The sequence below is a fragment of the Amblyomma mixtum genome, unplaced genomic scaffold (assembly GCF_055824585.1).
Source record: "Amblyomma mixtum isolate Tamu unplaced genomic scaffold, ASM5582458v1 scaffold_15, whole genome shotgun sequence".
Classification (NCBI taxonomy): domain Eukaryota; kingdom Metazoa; phylum Arthropoda; class Arachnida; order Ixodida; family Ixodidae; genus Amblyomma; species Amblyomma mixtum.
The window spans coordinates 345,947-352,318 of NW_028317684.1; positions in this window are offsets into that span (position 1 = coordinate 345,947).

The window sequence follows — 6,372 nt, forward strand, 5'->3', positions numbered from 1 at the left end:
GTATGGTGAAGGTGATGCTTGGTATGGTGAAGGTGATGCTTGGCATGGTGAAGGTGATGCTTGGCATGGTGAAGGTGATGCTTGGCATGGTGAAGGTGATGCTTGGTATGGTAAAGGTGATGCTTGGTATGGTGAAGGTGATGCTTGGTATGGTGAAGGTGATGCTTGCTATGGTGGAGGTGATGCTTGCTATGGTGGAGGTGATGCTTGCTATGGTGAGGGTGATGCTTGGTATGGTGGAGGTGATGCTTGCTATGGTGGAGGTGATGCTTGCTATGGTGAAGGTGATGCTTAGTATGGTGAAGGTGATGCTTGAAATGGTGAAGGTGATGCTTGGTATGGTGAAGGTTATGCTTGGTATGGTGGAGGTGTTGCTTGGTATGGTGGAGGTGATGCTTGGTATGGTGGAGGTGATGCTTGGTATGGTGAAGGTGATGCTTAGTATGGTGAAGGTGATGCTTGGTATGGTGAAGGCGATGCTTGGTATGGTGAAGGCGATGCTTGGTATGGTGAAGGTGATGCTTGGTATGGTGAAGGTGATGCTTGGTATGGTGAAGGTGATGCTTGGTATGGTGAAGGTGATGCTTGCTATGGTGAAGGTGATGCTTGCTATGGTGAAGGTGATGCTTGGTATGGTGGAGGTGATGCTTGCTATGGTGGAGGTGATACTTGCTATGGTGGAGGTGATGCTTGCTATGGTGAAGGTGATGCTTGCTATGGTGGAGGTGATGCTTGCTATGGTGGAGGTGATGCTTGCTATGGTGGAGGTGATGCTTGCTATGGTGGAGGTGATGCTAGCTATGGTCGAGGTGATGCTTGCTATGGTGAAGGTGATGCTTGCTATGGTGAAGGTGATGCTTGCTATGGTGAAGGTGATGCTTGCTATGGTGAAGGTGATGCTTGCTATGGTGAAGGTGATGCTTGCTATGGTGAAGGTGATGCTTGCTATGGTGAAGGTGATGCTTGCTATGGTGAAGGTGATGCTTGCTATGGTGAAGGTGATGCTTGCTATGGTGAAGGTGATGCTTGCTTTGGTGAAGGTGATGCTTGCTTTGGTGAAGGTGATGCTTGCTATGGTGAAGGTGATGCTTGCTATGGTGGAGGTGATGCTTGCTATGGTGGAGGTGATGCTTGCTATGGTGAAGGTGATGCTTGGTATGGTGAAGGTGATGCTTGCTATGGTGAAGGTGATGCTTGCTATGGTGAAGGTGATGCTTGGTATGGTGAAGGTGATGCTTGCTATGGTGAAGGTGATGCTTGGTATGGTGAAGGTGATGCTTGCTATGGTGAACGTGATACTTGCTATGGTGAAGGTGATGCTTGCTTTGGTGAAGGTGATGCTTGCTTTGGTGAAGGTGATGCTTGCTTTGGTGAAGGTGATGCTTGGTATGGTGAAGGTGATGCTTGGTATGGTGAAGGTGATGCTTGGTATGGTGAAGGTGATGCTTGGTATGGTGAAGGTGATGCTTGGTATGGTGAAAGTGATGCTTGGTATGGTGAAAGTGATGCTTGGTATGGTGAAGGTGATGCTTGGTATGGTGAAGGTGATGCTTGGTATGGTGAAGGTGATGCTTGGTATGGTGAAGGTGATGCTTGGTATGGTGAAGGTGATGCTTGGTATGGTGAAGGTGATGCTTGGTATGGTGAAGGTGATGCTTGGTATGGTGAAGGTGATGCTTGGTATGGTGAAGGTGATGCTTGGTATGGTGAAGGTGATGCTTGGTATGGTGAAGGTGATGCTTAGTATGGTGAAGGTGATGCTTGTTATGGTGAAGGTGATGCTTGTTATGGTGAAGGTGATGCTTGGCATGGTGAAGGTGATGCTTGGCATGGTGAAGGTGATGCTTGGCATGGTGAAGGTGATGCTTGGTATGGTGAAGGTGATGCTTGGTATGGTGAAGGTGATGCTTGGTATGGTGAAGGTGATGCTTGGTATGGTGAAGGTGATGCTTGGTATGGTGAGGGTGATGCTTGGTATGGTGAGGGTGATGCTTGGTATGGTGAGGTGATGCTTGCTATGGTGGAGGTGATGCTTGCTATGGTGGAGGTGATGCTTAGTATGGTGAAGGTGATGCTTAGTATGGTGAAGGTGATGCTTGCTATGGTGGAGGTGATGCTTGCTATGGTGGAGGTGATGCTTGCTATGGTGAAGGTGATGCTTGCTATGGTGAAGGTGATGCTTGCTATGGTGAAGGTGATGCTTGGTATGGTGAAGGTGATGCTTGGTATGGTGAAGGTGATGCTTGCTATGGTGGAGGTGATGCTTGCTATGGTGGAGGTGATGCTTGCTATGGTGAAGGTGATGCTTGGTACGGTGAAGGTGATGCTTGGTATGGTGAAGGTGATGCTTGGTACGGTGAAGGTGATACTTGGTACGGTGAAGGTGATACTTGGTACGGTGAAGGTGATACTTGGTACGGTGAAGGTGATGCTTGGTACGGTGAAGGTGATGCTTGGTACGGTGAAGGTGATGCTTGGTACGGTGAAGGTGATGCTTGGTACGGTGAAGGTGATGCTTGGTACGGTGAAGGTGATGCTTGGTACGGTGAAGGTGATGCTTGCTACGGTGAAGGTGATGCTTGCTACGGTGAAGGTGATGCTTGCTACGGTGAAGGTGATGCTTGCTACGGTGAAGGTGATGCTTGCTACGGTGAAGGTGATGCTTGCTAAGGTGAAGGTGATGCTTGCTATGGTGAAGGTGATGCTTGCTATGGTGAAGGTGATGCTTGGTATGGTGAAGGTGATGCTTGGTATGGTGAAGGTGATGCTTGGTATGGTGAAGGTGATGCTTGGTATGGTGAAGGTGATGCTTGGTATGGTGAAGGTGATGCTTGGTATGGTGAAGGTGATGCTTGGTGTGGTGAAGGTGATGCTTGGTATGGTGAAGGTGATGCTTGGTATGGTGAAGGTGTTGCTTGGTATGGTGAAGGTGATGCTTGGTATGGTGAAGGTGTTGCTTGGTATGGTGAAGGTGATGCTTGGTATGGTGAAGGTGATGCTTGGTATGGTGAAGGTGATGCTTGGTATGGTGAAGGTGATGCTTGGTATGGTGAAGGTGATGCTTGGTATGGTGAAGGTGATGCTTGGTATGGTGAAGGTGATGCTTGGTATGGTGAAGGTGATGCTTGCTATGGTGGAGGTGATGCTTGCTATGGTGGAGGTGATGCTTGCTATGGTGGAGGTGATGCTTGCTATGGTGGAGGTGATGCTTGCTATGGTGGAGGTGATGCTTGCTATGGTGGAGGTGATGCTTGCTATGGTGGAGGTGATGCTTGCTATGGTGGAGGCGATGCTTGCTATGGTGAAGGTGATGCTTGTTATGGTGAAGGTGATGCTTGCTATGGTGAAGGTGATGCTTGCTATGGTGAAGGTGATGCTTGCTATGGTGAACGTGATGCTTGCTATGGTGAAGGTGATGCTTGCTTTGGTGAAGGTGATGCTTGCTTTGGTGAAGGTGATGCTTGCTTTGGTGAAGGTGATGCTTGCTATGGTGAAGGTGATGCTTGGTATGGTGAAGGTGATGCTTGGTATGGTGAAGGTGATGCTTGGTATGGTGAAAGTGATGCTTGGTATGGTGAAAGTGATGCTTGGTATGGTGAAGGTGATGCTTGGTATGGTGAAGGTGATGCTTGGTATGGTGAAGGTGATGCTTGGTATGGTGAAGGTGATGCTTGGTATGGTGAAGGTGATGCTTGGTATGGTGAAGGTGATGCTTGGTATGGTGAAGGTGATGCTTGGTATGGTGAAGGTGATGCTTTGTATGGTGAAGGTGATGCTTGGCATGGTGAAGGTGATGCTTGGCATGGTGAAGGTGATGCTTGGCATGGTGAAGGTGATGCTTGGCATGGTGAAGGTGATGCTTGGTATGGTGAAGGCGATGCTTGGTATGGTGAAGGTGGTGCTTGGTATGGTGAAGGTGATGCTTGGTATGGTGAAGGTGATGCTTGGTATGGTGAAGGCGATGCTTGGTATGGTGATGGTGATGCTTGCTATGGTGAAGGTGATGCTTGCTATGGTGGAGGTGATGCTTGCTATGGTGAAGGTGATGCTTGGTATGGTGAAGGTGATGCTTGGTATGGTGGAGGTGATGCTTGCTATGGTGAAGGTGATGCTTGGTATGGTGAAGGTGATGCTTGGTATGGTGAAGGTGATGCTTGGTATGGTGAAGGTGATGCTTGGTATGGTGAAGGTGATGCTTGGTATGGTGAAGGTGATGCTTGGTATGGTGAAGGTGTTGCTTGGTATGGTGAAGGTGTTGCTTGGTATGGTGAAGGTGATGCTTGGTATGGTGAAGGTGATGCTTGGTATGGTGAAGGTGATGCTTGGTATGGTGAAGGTAATGCTTGGTATGGTGAAGGTGATGCTTGGTATGGTGAAGGTGATGCTTGGTATGGTGAAGGTGATGCTTGGTATGGTGAAGGTGATGCTTGCTATGGTGGAGGTGATGCTTGCTATGGTGGAGGTTATGCTTGCTATGGTGGAGGTGATGCTTGCTATGGTGGAGGTGATGCTTGCTATGGTGGAGGTGATGCTTGCTATGGTGGAGGTGATGCTTGCTATGGTGGAGGTGATGCTTGCTATGGTGAAGGTGATGCTTGTTATGGTGAAGGTGATGCTTGCTATGGTGAAGGTGATGCTTGCTATGGTGAAGGTGATGCTTGCTATGGTGAACGTGATGCTTGCTATGGTGAAGGTGATGCTTGCTTTGGTGAAGGTGATGCTTGCTTTGGTGAAGGTGATGCTTGCTTTGGTGAAGGTGATGCTTGGTATGGTGAAGGTGATGCTTGGTATGGTGAAGGTGATGCTTGGTATGGTGAAGGTGATGCTTGGTATGGTGAAGGTGATGCTTGGTATGGTGAAAGTGATGCTTGGTATGGTGAAAGTGATGCTTGGTATGGTGAAGGTGATGCTTGGTATGGTGAAGGTGATGCTTGGTATGGTGAAGGTGATGCTTGGTATGGTGAAGGTGATGCTTGGTATGGTGAAGGTGATGCTTGGTATGGTGAAGGTGATGCTTGGTATGGTGAAGGTGATGCTTGGTATGGTGAAGGTGATGCTTGGTATGGTGAAGGTGATGCTTGGCATGGTGAAGGTGATGCTTGGCATGGTGAAGGTGATGCTTGGCATGGTGAAGGTGATGCTTGGCATGGTGAAGGTGATGCTTGGTATGGTGAAGGTGATGCTTGGTATGGTGAAGGTGATGCTTGGTATGGTGAAGGTGATGCTTGGTATGGTGAAGGTGATGCTTGGTATGGTGAGGGTGATGCTTGGTATGGTGAGGGTGATGCTTGGTATGGTGAGGTGATGCTTGCTATGGTGGAGGTGATGCTTGCTATGGTGGAGGTGATGCTTAGTATGGTGAAGGTGATGCTTAGTATGGTGAAGGTGATGCTTGCTATGGTGGAGGTGATGCTTGCTATGGTGGAGGTGATGCTTGCTATGGTGAAGGTGATGCTTGCTATGGTGAAGGTGATTCTTGCTATGGTGAAGGTGATGCTTGGTATGGTGAAGGTGATGCTTGGTATGGTGAAGGTGATGCTTGCTATGGTGGAGGTGATGCTTGCTATGGTGGAGGTGATGCTTGCTATGGTGAAGGTGATGCTTGGTACGGTGAAGGTGATGCTTGGTACGGTGAAGGTGATGCTTGGTACGGTGAAGGTGATGCTTGGTACGGTGAAGGTGATGCTTGGTACGGTGAAGGTGATGCTTGGTACGGTGAAGGTGATGCTTGCTACGGTGAAGGTGATGCTTGCTACGGTGAAGGTGATGCTTGCTACGGTGAAGGTGATGCTTGCTACGGTGAAGGTGATGCTTGCTACGGTGAAGGTGATGCTTGCTACGGTGAAGGTGATGCTTGCTACGGTGAAGGTGATGCTTGGTACGGTGAAAGTGATGCTTGGTATGGTGAAAGTGATGCTTGGTATGGTGAAGGTGATGCTTGGTATGGTGAAGGTGATGCTTGGTATGGTGAAGGTGATGCTTGGTATGGTGAAGGTGATGCTTGGTATGGTGAAGGTGATGCTTGGCATGGTGAAGGTGATGCTTGGCATGGTGAAGGTGATGCTTGGCATGGTGAAGGTGATGCTTGGCATGGTGAAGGTGATGCTTGGTATGGTGAAGGTGATGCTTGGTATGGTGAAGGTGATGCTTGGTATGGTGAAGGTGATGCTTGGTATGGTGAGGGTGATGCTTGGTATGGTGAGGGTGATGCTTGGTATGGTGAGGTGATGCTTGCTATGGTGGAGGTGATGCTTGCTATGGTGGAGGTGATGCTTAGTATGGTGAAGGTGATGCTTAGTATGGTGAAGGTGATGCTTGCTATGGTGGAGGTGATGCTTGCTATGGTGGAGGTGATGCTTGCTATGGTGAAGG